The following is a 12,737-nucleotide window of genomic DNA, read 5'->3' as shown; positions in this document are numbered from 1 at the left end:
CACTAAAAACAGTTTAATATTTGAAAATCAACAAACAACAAATAAAACAGCAGCTCTATGCACTTTTTTTAAGCAAGATTATATTCTGTGCCATTTCCTTCCTTATAATGATGGTCGTCAATAGCAACGCATTATAACGGCGCACATGTATCGTGCTCTCTCGTTTCATTCAAATACAATTGCCGTCTTGCGTCTTGTATCTTGCTCTCTCTCTCTCTCCCTCGCGCTTATTAATCTAAATCAATTGAGAATTGACACAATGGAAGAACGAGGTTTCACGTGGAGCATTCGGATATTTTTTTCCTGAATTAGGCTACCGCTGGGTGTGAATTGTGCAAAAAAAAAGGCCTTTCCTTCTTCTCTGAAAAGCGTTCCGCCCATTCAGCTGACATAAAAAACACTTTCAATAAACTAAACAAAACCTATCCAATGATGAAATGTTTTCTGTGTTGACAAATCTTGTGTCACACAACGCGTACAAGTCTGCTAATGATACGTCTGATTCGCGAACTAATGACTCCTTTGAACCGATTCACTTTAATGAATGGTTAAAGCAACTGGTCTGTCCAACACTGAATCGGTTCGGTGTATAACAAAATCGGTAACACTTTACAATAAGGTTCCATTTATTAAACTCTAGTTAACTAGATCAGTTAACATTAACTATTAATAAACTGCACTTCTACAGCATTTATTAATCTTTATTAATGTTAATTTCACCATTTAGTAGCCTACATTATTTAAATGAAAAGTTGTATTTGTTAACATTAGTTAGCTTAATGCACTGTGTGAAGTAACATTAAAAATACAGGGTTAGGGTTAACTAAGATTAACAAAGATTAATAAATACAGTAACAAATGTATTGCTCGTGGTTCATGTTAGTTAGCCTAATACATTCACTAATGTAAACAAACCAAACCACATTTAACATCTCTTAAAATGAGAATTTTGTTTGTTACCTCAATAAATTTAGAGTCATTCCTATTTTATTTGTGTACATTTTAATCATTAACATTAAAAACACTCTTTTTACGACTAAAATTACAGTAAAGGGTAAAAAACAACAACTGAATTCCCAAAAATTAAAACGGAAAAAACGGAATTTGCAAAAATTTAAACGGAAAAAACGGAATTTGCAAAAATTTAAACGGAAAAAACGGAATTTGGGGAAAAATAAAACGGAATTTGGGAAAAAATAAAACGGATTTTATAGGGCCCTACTAATTCGGATCAGCACAGAGGGGCCCTCCCTGGAACTGTCTGATCCTACAAAATGTGCTGAAAATTGTCTGTCTGCTGGAAAGAGGTCAAGGCGACCAGGCTACAAAGCTTGGCCAAGTGACTCAGACATGATCTTCATTTCAGATAAAATGTGAAACATACATAGGGCCTACATACAATGATAAATGAAATCTACATGACGATAAAATAGAATTAAATGAAAATCTTTTGTTTGAAAGTTTTGGTCTGATGTTCTTAACCTTACAATGGGCATTGTAAATGTAATTGTTGAATAATTCTAATAATAAAACTATAATGATAAACTTATACAACAAAAATGACTGTGCCCCCAAATATTTGTCTGTGCTCCTAAATTTTTTTATTTAGGCGCACCAGTGCTCCTTGTTCAAAAAGTAAGTGTAGAGCCCTGAAATGGATTTATAAACAGGTAAGATTTAAAACATTGATCTCATTTCAATATGCCCCCGTAATTGTGTGGTAAAAAAAAAAAAAAAATCGGTGTAATAAGTGTAGCCTACAATGATAGTCTTGTTTGAACTTGATCGTTCGTCTTTGGCTCAAAGCCACTTGCTGCGAACTTTTCTTCAAGGAAGCTTCACGTTTATTTCAAGTGAGTGAGATAAAATATTTCAACTCAAAACAACATTTTGTGCCCAATTATTTTCCCAGGTGATGGTCACACAAGACGCCTCGGCAGATTTGAAGTGTTTTTCCCCCCTATTGTAGTGACCATTCTCGATTAAGCTTCACTCAGGACTCTTGTAAAAGCCAAAATATGACCACACCTCAGATTTGGTCCTCTTAAAAGGCTGAAAAATCTCCCGAGCACAGTCACTGCCTTCCGCTATTCCTTCCCGAGTAAAAAACAACAACATTGCGCGCTGCGCCTGCGCCAGACTGTTGCTGGATGGACAGGATTTACAGTGAGTTCGCGATAATCAAACACGGTTTTAATGATAATTAAAATTTGAACGATAATACTAACCGTCAGTTCATTTTATCGTGGTTTATCCACCTTATTCTTCTCTAAACAATGGGCGCTGCCATAACGACGACTCCGGTTCCCTACTTCCGGTTCGTAGCGCTTGACCTGTACTAGTAGCGAGAGAAGTTCAATTTTAACGCTAACCACTCTAAACATTTACTTTATTGAATGTATCTGATACGGAACCGGACATGGGCATTATCTTATGCTCGAAACACTCAGTTTCTAAAAAGTTTGAAATCTTCTTTGAATTATTAAAACAAATAACAACAGCACACGAGGAGCTTGAACTCATTCCCTCGCTGCTAGTACAGGTCAAGCGCTACGAACGGAAGTAGGAAACCGGAGTCGTCGTCATGGCAGCGCGCATTGTTTAGACTGAGCAGAAAAAGGTGGATAGTGAAACCGGTAATCGTCCCATCCCTAGTTTGCACAACTATCTATTAAGCCTTTTACTCACATAAAAATGGGCAACACTTAACCGTATACACAACTGAGAGTAGCTACTGAGGAACGAATCAGGAACGACCTGATAATCATTTAACTGTTAATAAGCAGTTCCTGGATATTTCAGAATAAAGGGCTGTAAAGATGATAGTGGAGAGTTACTAGTGAACAGAGAGATCCTATATTAATTAATCATCAGATAATTAGTTCATTAATGTCTGTGAATCAACACAGACATTAATGAACTAATTAATGTTAGCCCTGCTGGCCACTCTCGTCACGAGCACTTCTGTGAACTGAGTAAGGCTGTGAAGGAGGCAAAGCGTGCGTTATTCAACAGAACTGCCCTACATTCTGGTCAACTCTGTTACCTCTGTTATAAAACAAACAAAAAACTCCAAAGCATTTGTAGGAAAAGCATGTGACTTGCACCAAGTGATGTCACTTCCTCTGGCGGGAAACTCTGTAAAGTGTGAAGTATTTCATTATTCTTCTCTCATTAATTTGTACAAAATGTTCAGTATACACCAATAGTAGATTAATTATTTGTCAAATCTATTGTGATACTGCAGTGAATCTCTCATTCACTTTTAAAAAAAACGATAATATGGTGAAAACCCATAAAATTATGATTTTAGGCATGCCGTGTGGTATCTGGTTTGAGGTTAGCATCTTGAGATAAAGCACAAAATGGTGGAAAATGTCAACTCTGTTACCAACCCATATAATCAACGCATTTTGTCTGTAACAGAGTTGACAGATTTTTACATTGATGTTCAGTTAGTAAATTGATGTTCAGCATTAATAATTTAAATCTTGCAAGTTTAAGATCAGCAAATATTTAAAATGTTGAATTTAAAGTGCCTTCTATGAAAATAAAAAGGTTTAACAGAAAAAGAAAATCATATTTTTTTGTTTTCTTTCTATACTCGAAATGTACCCGCAATTCTGGCATGACTCACATGCGCAGTTCAAATGACACATTAATCCAACTTTTCGACAGTTATTTAACACATGGACACTCATTAATCACTCTTTGTCTCAACTCATGACACACTGATCATTATTACACGCGATAGCTTTAGCCCACGGCTAACTAGTTCAGCTCGCGCTGTGAGTGCGGCCTACTCATATCACATCATTATGAAATTGACATCTAGTCAAGTCAAGTCAAGTCATCTTCATTTATATAGCGCTTTTAACAATGTAGATTGTCTCAAAGCAGCTTTACAGAGATAAATGTATCATTTAACGTAAGAATGTTTTGGCTTTATAGCGGTTCTTTAATAAAGTTATTTTCCAGCTAAAGTTAGTTTTGATTGATTCGCTTCCGTCGCAACGATCATTTGTTTTTAAATTAGGGCCGCCAAGACGACACCATTCTCTCTACACAGACTTTAAACGCGATCCTGTGAGAAACGCTGATGGCGTTCACATGCGCATTAAGAATTGGTTCTATAGTTATGTGCGTTGATGTGTGCAGGTTTGGAATTCCCTAAAAACCAAGCCTAAACAAATTACTGGTGTTTCCTTACAGTTTTGATTCAGAATTTTATTTTATTTTATTAATTCGGGGTAGATACGCAAATTGAGTTTTCCCGACGACGCTTTATCTGTAGAGTGGGAAAGGGATCCTCCATAGGGAGAGACTAGTTAGCACTTCAGCACTGCATTGACATCGGGTCCAGGCGAAGGTCCTTCATCAGATCTGGAAACGGCCTGGATCCGGCAGGCTGCGGGAAAACCTTGGGATAAACAAAGACACTCAAATTAGCGTAGATGCCATTCTTCTCATGATGTAACAAGTACATCAGGATTTATGGGAAGTGTTCCCGGTTCCAGCTGACCTAATCTATGCAGCCTAATATTGAATTATAGAAGTCTATAATGTATTATGTGAACGCTATGTCAAAGAGATGTGTCTTTAATCTAGATTTAAACTGACAGAGTGTGTCTGCTTCCCGGACAATGGTAGGAAGACTGTTCCAGAGTTTTGGTGCTAAATAGGAAAAGGATCTACCGCCAGCAGTCGATTTTGATATTCTAGGTATTATCAATTGGCCGGAATTTTGAGATCGCAATAGACGTGAAGGACTATAATGCGTTAAGAGCTTGCTCAAGTACTGCGGAGCTAAACCATTTAGTGCTTTGTAAGTAATCAGCAATATTTTAAAATTTATGCGATGTTTAATAGGGAGCCAGTGCAGTTTTGACAGAACCGGGCTAATATGGTCATACTTCCTTGTTCTGGTAAGAACTCGAGCTGCTGCGTTTTGAACTAGCTGTAGTTTGTTTATTAAACGTGCAGGGCAACCACCCAGTAGAGCATTACAATAATCTAGCCTTGATGTCATGAACGCATGAACTAATTGTTCCGCATTTGTCAATGAGAGCATATGGCGTAATTTAGATATATTTTTAAGATGGAAAAATGCGGTTTTACAGATACTAGACACGTGATTTTCAAATGAAAGATTGGTATCAAAGAGCACACCCAGGTTCCTAACCGACGACGAAGACCTAACAGAGCAGCCATCGAGTGTTAGACAGTATTCTAGGTTATTACGTGAGGACGTTTTTTGTCCAATAATTAGAATCTCTGTTTTTTCAGAATTTAGAAGTAGGAAATTACGAGTCATCCAATTTTTTATATCAGCTATGCATTCTGTTAATTTAGTGAATTGGTAAGTTTCGTTAGGTTTTGAAGAAATATAGAGCTGAGTATCGTCGGCATAACAGTGGAAGCTAATTCCATGTTTCCTAATGATATCTCCTAATGGTAGCATGTACAGAGTGAACAGCAGCGGTCCTAGTACTGAGCCTTGTGGTACGCCATACTGAACTTGTGATCGATGAGACATCTCTTCATTTACTGCTACAAACTGATAACGGTCAGATAAGTATGATTTAAACCATGCTAGTGCAATTCCACTAATGCCAACATAGTTTTCTAGTCTATTTAAAAGAATGTTGTGGTCAATGGTGTCAAACGCAGCACTAAGATCGAGTAACACTAATAGAGAGACACAACCACGATCGGATGATAAGAGCAAATCATTTGTTACTCTAATGAGAGCAGTCTCGGTACTATGGTACGGTCTAAATCCAGACTGGAAATCCTCACAGATATCATTTCTTTCTAGAAAGGAACATAGTTGTGAAGATACTGCCTTTTCTAGTATTTTTGACAGAAAAGGTAGATTCGAGATCGGCCTGTAATTGACTAATTCTGAAGGATCAAGTTGCATTTTTTTAACAAGCGGTTTAATCATAGCCAGCTTAAAGTTTTTTGGTACGTATCCTAGAGACAAAGACGAATTAATGATATTAAGAAGAGGATCTATGACCTCTGGAAGCATCTCTTTCAGTAGCTTAGTCGGTATAGGGTCTAACATACATGTTGTAGATTTAGATGATTTAACGAGTTTAGTAAATTCTTCCTCTCCTATAGCAACGAATGAATCAAATCTTTCCTTAGGGAGACTACAATGCACTGCCTGATGCGATACTGTAGTAGACGGTTGCATAGTTATAATTTTATCCCTGATATTATCAATCTTATAAGTGAAGAAGTTCATAAAGTCATTACTGCTGTGCTGCTTGGAAACTTCTGGGCTTGAAGCTTTCTTTTTCGTTAGTTTAGCCACTAATCTGTCACATCTGTCATAACATAACATAACATAACATAACATAACATAACATAACATAACATAACATAACATAACATATGATAAAAAATGTCACTCACCAAAACGAGATTGCATCACATATTCAATTAAAGAAGATTATTTAATAAAGATTATTACTGTGGGATCCACTAAATCTTTACTCCGATTTCCACTTCAGCTTTCTCTCTCTGACGACAACACTCCAGGCTGAAGCATCCAAAGTCTCCAAGTGCACACAATCACAGTTCCCGATCCCGATAGATTATGATGATCATTTAGTGCAAGGAGTTTCAGGAGAAATGCTCCGTGTCTCATCTGACCTGTTCATCTGATTCTCTGTTCATCTGACCTGTTCATCTGATCTGTTCTCATCTGACCTGTTCATCTGATTCTCTGTGTTCATGCTGACAGCGGCAGCGACGGCGCGACCAGTGGGCGGGGCTTATGAATGCGCCGCTACTGTTGGCTCTCAGGGGTGTCAGTCACTGCAGCACAATCAGTGATTGGATGAATCGCGTGCTATTGCCCAGTGGTGTAATCGAGTGCATCAAGTAAAGAAAAATAAATAATAATAATTTAAAAAATAAAATTTGTCCAGAACAGAGCGACACGACTCAACTTAAACTGTTATAGAAGAGCTAATATACTAAGAATGCACTGTTCAAAGATTGTCTCTCTGCTTTATTCCTAATGTCCTGTACTCTCAACTTGTGTATAGTTAGTACTAGTCATAATTTTTACTCCAGGCATGAATAAAAGGGATGTTTTTTTATTTCCTGTTTGGAAAACCACTGGAAAACAACAGACTGTAATGTGTAGAGGAATGAAAATATGGAGTGATTTACCATTGATATCACACATTTTTACAAGAAAAATTAGTTTTAAAAAAATATTGAAAGGAACATTTAATGGCACGATATATAGTAAACTGTTGATTTTGATATTTGGAATGAATGTTGGGTTAGTGTGTTTCATTGACTTGACTTTTTATTGTTGTTGATTAAATGTAGTTTTATATGATTTACTTGTTGGGACCCCAGGAAGAGTAGCCACTGCCTAGGTAGAGGCTAATGGGGATCCAAATAAACTAATAAACCATTAGCCATCATTGATGGAAAATACCATTTACAGCCAATACAGGCAATTTACTGAGGAAAGCTTTTTTGGACAGTTATAGCACCACGTCTTGCCTGATCTCCACCACTTTTATTAGGTGTCCTCAAAGTGTGCCCGTGCATGTCTGTCAGATTTGCTGTAAATATCTCATTTACTTGTTTAGGAAGTTTAGACACTTCTATTTATGAGAGCATAAAAATGATCCATGGGTGACAATGATTGGATTTTTATTTTTGTCAGTTCCTATCATAATTGTGACATTTGGGCGTTATTGTTTAGCTATTGACCTGTGTTTCAACTTTCCTGTGGTGTTTTTGTCTCAATCGGAAGATAATCGCAAGTTTTTTAAGTGCTAAATGACAATGATACACAAACTAATAATAATAAATAAGGCGAAACCTGGCATGTTTGGTATCGTTGGACTCGGGAAGGATTCAGGATTTCAACGGACTAACGGTTGGGTGCGTTTATAGCCATTTTCATGACTTTTTTCCTTGTTATAGCGCCACACGCTTTTTACAATACAGATTGTATCAAAGCAGCTTCACATTGATAACATTAAAATAATACAACAAAGTTTGTTTCTAGAAGAAAATTGCATCATCATCCACCCATAATAAGGCAGATCAATAATATTGTTGAATATTAAATGTCCTCAACTAAGCAAGCCAAAGCCAAGGCAACAGTGGAGGAACCGAAACTCCATCAGTGACAGAATGGAGAAAAAAACCTTGGGAGAGCCCAGACTCAGTCTCAGTTCTCCTCTGGCCAACGAGCGAACAGTGTGTGATTATGATCCAGGAGCGTTACAGGTCAGAGGTCAGATTGGTCGTGTCGGTGAGGCCTTCGCAGGGCTGATGAGGCTGGGGATTCAGGGTGTGTCATGGTGCAGATCCACCATCTGATCTGGATACGGCCGAGGTCCACCTCACTTCAGGAAACAGAGAGACTAGTTGGCACTTCAGCACTGTGTTGTCATCGGGTCCAGCCGAAGGTCCTTCATCAGATCTGGATACGGCCTGGATCCGGCGGACTGCGGGAAACCCCCAGTATAAGCAGAGAGAGTAATATTAGCGTAGACGCCATTCTTCTCATGATGTAACGAGTACATCAGGATTTACGGGAAGTGTTCCCAGTTCCGGCTGGCCTAATCTTTGCAGCCTAACATTGAATTATAGGGTTAGGGTAAAAGAAGATATTTTGAAGAAAGTCGGTAGCCAAACGACTGATGGACCCCATTGACTCCCACAGTAGGAAAAAAAATACTATGTAAGTCAAATGGAGACCAGCAACTGTTTAATTACCAACCTTCTTTAAAATATCTTCTTTTGTGTTCAGCAGAAGAGAGAAACTCATACAGGTTTGGAACAACTTGAGGGAGAGTAAATGATCACAGAATTTTCATTTTTGGGTGAACTATCCCTTTAATAAGATGTTTATTATCATTGACTGTTAGTAATATCCCAAAAGACATTTAGTATTATTGGCTTGTAAGATATTTATGAGCTCCAGCCGAACAGAAGTTAGTCTTCCTGTAATTAGGCCTGGAGTGGAGTCAGAGTAGGAATCCCTCTTTATTAAAGCTTATTTAAGACTGCACCAAACTCCAAGTAGGAGTAAATGTTGTCATGTAATGTAATTAAATATTTGATATTAACAATACATTGTTAAGTTTGTATCTTTACATGAATTGGGTTGGAATTGGAATACATGGGTTTTAAAATTTTAAATTTTAAAATGGCAACAGATCTGGAAACAAGAAAACAAAGGGAGGCACTTATTTTCATTGTCTAGTAGGGTAAGTGACTCAGTTAATGTTTTTAAAAGAGAAGGAATGAAACGTAAAGAGCAGGTGATATTTTCCAGAATGAGGATAGCTCACACGTTGCTAAACAGCACTTTATTTATTTTAGGAAAACACCAGAGTGGCTTGTGTTCATGTCAGGAATCTGAGACGGTACAACATGTTTTGATGTATTGTAGAAATTATGATCTCCAAAGACAAGTTCTTATCAGAGAATTGTGTGAATTTGGTTTAAAAGAAGTGTCTTTGAAAAGTATTTTAGAAATAGGGTCAAGTGGGAGGGGAAAACATTGTTTTTTACATTTTTTATTAGACACTGGGCTTTATAGCCGAATATAGTACGCTGAGATATTAGTCCCATAGATGGCAGCAATGCAACTTTTTTGGATGCCGTAAAATCCCAAAGAAGAAGAAGAAGAAGAAGTGTTCTTCATGGAGTCCTTGTATATTGTCACACAACTTCTGGTAGTCTGTGCTTGCCTGTTTTCTTGTCTTTGGATTGCCCTATTGGATTTTTGACCCTTGCCTGGACTGGATTGTGAGAACGGATTTCCCAAATAAATACTGCGATTGGATCTACCTTTTCCCGTGTGTGTGTGTGTCACATGACACCCTTTCACATGTAACAATTATGCTGGCTCTATACATGCTAAAAGTATTGATTATTAAAGTCTGGTGTGTTTGGTGATGGCAATTTTCTGTAAGGACCCTTTCTATAATGTTGTCAGACACTTATAATAACAATCTGAACCTGTCAGGGGCAAAAACAGCACTTTTAGTGGACGGTAAATAATACAAATATACAAAACATTAACCAGCTGCAACCGAATGCTGATGGCTGTACTTTAGTTCCCATTATCTTGGTAATCTATGTGTGTTGAACCCATGGGGGCTTCTAGGGTTACTTCTTCTTGGTTTTCTGTTTCTCCTAACCCTGTGGCTCTAATTCTTTTCTCTCAGTATCTCATGATGTTTCTCTTTCTCAGATCAAGGAAGAGTTCTGCAGGATCAGACTGAAGCCACTACAGTCCACATTCCCTGGGGAGTTGGACAAACACATGTAGATTGGAAAAGAGGAGCTGTTGGGAAGAAACTGATGAGACCCTTGACATCATAAACGAGGCATGTACTTTTATCATAGTAGCTGTTAGTTTAATGCTGTAGCATTCTGATATCTGTGCTGTAAGATAGTCTGGTCCTCCATATATGTGTAGGACAGCAGCACAGAGTCCTGGAGAGAAGCTGCGATCCCAGGCCTCGTTCTCTACCTTGAGGAAAACACAGAGGAGTTAATCAAGGACTACAGGTAAAAACAGTTTTCTAACCGCTCACCTTGTATTAATGCACACTGCTGGAATCACACATTTATTTCATGATTTATATATACATGACTCCCGCCACATAAATATTTTTCAATTCACAGAAGATAGTTATTGTAGGCAAATCCATGTGAGAAAAACATTAATGTCCACAAAGGTATTGCTGAGGCCCACACACATTTCTTGCCTTAAATCCCAACACCACTCAAACTCCCACAGCAACTACATAATCCCCCCAGATTTCTGTCCAGAGGGAGAGCAAAGAGATATATGTGTTCTGAACATCTGCCAAAAAAAGTAGGTTTAATTCTCTCTGGTATATTTCACAGGTTTGTGATGACGACGATGCTTCATTTGCACTCAACATATTTGTGGTCAGGGAGGGAGGTCTTAAGAAGCGAGCCGGAATAGCCGTCGCAGGAGCAGAGGTCTTCTCTGGTATTCCCAGTGTTGCACAGGCTTGCCCCGACCTAATGGGCCTTATTTATGGCTTGGTACTAAACAATCCAAAGAAACTAAAATACACCTTTAAGGTTTTTCAGAAGATCTTTGTGGAGCTGGAGGATTCCCCAAAGTCCCCGATCTCAAGGTCATCTTACTGGCCTAAAGCTATACAGACGTTGTTGAAGGTGGAGGACTGAAAAACTCACTTCTGTTGTCATTTTGTTACTGAAGAAAAGCCGTTACAAAATGTTTTCATAATGTTGTTTACAGTTAATGTTAAAGAAAACGTATTTGTAATTGCACTTTTTTTATACTTGTGCTTGAGTGGAAGTTCAATATAATCTTTTGGTTGCTGTGTTTAGTTGAAAATTATGAAACATGAAAGTTATGAAATGTAAAAAAAATTTGTATTTTCCACAAAATGTATTCGAGTATGATTTTGTGCTTCACAACTATAACACTAACTTTTTAAATATCCTTCTTGTATTAGTTATGTTAATGGTGTATAAGTGCGTAATAAAGGATTTATTCATTTAAATAAGACACTGTTCCCACTTAAGTTCAGGTAGCTGCAAAGTTGCATTGTTAATGGTTAATAAGTGCATAAATAAGGATATATTAGCCTTCTTACAGTCTGATTACTGTCGATAAACATCCTATTAACATTGATAAGTGGTCTATAAACTGTTAACAAGTTTCTAATAAGTACTCATAAATATCTTACGAGGAATAATACATGTGTTTTAGGACATTACTAACTCTCATTAATGTTTAATAAACATCTTATTGAGGTTCATGAGGTATAAATAACTTTACAAGTTTTTAATAAGAGCTTATAATTGTCTTATAAGCAATAATAAATGTGTTAATTATGCTTTAATTAACACTTATATTAACTTATTTTTGTTTATAAGCATCCTATAAGGTCTTATAAGTGTCTTATTAACTGTTAATTACTGCCTATTACAAGCACCTTAAAATAAAGTGTTACCCAAAAAGGATATCTGGATATTTTCTGGGATTTTGTCGATAACAATAGTTGGACAATATTTTGCATATTTAAACAAATGTGTTATTTTGTTTTGTGCTTTGATTCTGTCATCATGGTAGCGGTGTTTGACCCGGAGTGTGTTTCTGTACTGGTACCAAACCACCTCGGTGTGAGTGAGGTTGATCCTCGTCTAACGGGTCGGTCTAACAGGAGAATATGTAGTTGTAGAAAATAGTAACACATCAGAATCAGAATCTGTTTATTGTCATTGTAAGCTCTACATACAACAAGATCACAAATGCCAGTCTAGCAGACAAAACACAGAACAATAAATACAACCAGATATTTCCAGAGAAGTCGCGACATTTTTTAAAATGCAATAAAATCAAGAATCTGTGATTTGTTAATTCGATTTAACCTTTTTTTAACTGACAAAAGTACAAAGAAAAGTTTTCCAATGTATTTTGTAAATATGAACACATTTTGATTTTGATGGCTGCAACACACCCCCAAAAAGTTGGGACAGAGGCATGTTTACCACTGAGTCACTTCACCTTTCCTTTTAATTACACTTTTTAATCATTTGGGAGTTGAGGATACTAATTGCTGGAGTTTTGCAAGTGGAATATTTGCCCAATCTTGTCTGACACGAGACAGCCGCTCAACAGTCTGTGGTCATCGTTGCCTGATTCCCCTTTTCATGATGGGTCATGCATTTCC

At 37.3% G+C, this 12,737-nt stretch overlaps 1 long non-coding RNA gene across 1 annotated transcript; it reads left to right on the top strand.

The window, feature by feature from the left end:
- The first annotated feature begins 10,184 nt into the window (after positions 1 to 10,184).
- Positions 10,185 to 12,019, top strand: LOC311077131. Its single transcript, XR_014604766.1, has 3 exons — positions 10,185 to 10,385; positions 10,478 to 10,569; positions 10,912 to 12,019. It is a non-coding gene; the product is annotated as an uncharacterized lncRNA (long non-coding RNA).
- Positions 12,020 to 12,737: the final 718 nt, after the last annotated feature.

The sequence above is a fragment of the Abramis brama genome (genome assembly GCF_963993115.1).
Source record: "Abramis brama genome assembly, contig: SCAFFOLD_69, whole genome shotgun sequence".
Lineage (NCBI taxonomy): Eukaryota > Metazoa > Chordata > Actinopteri > Cypriniformes > Leuciscidae > Abramis > Abramis brama.
Note: the sequence above shows the minus strand (reverse complement) of the source record. Positions and strands in the feature narration are given on the sequence as shown.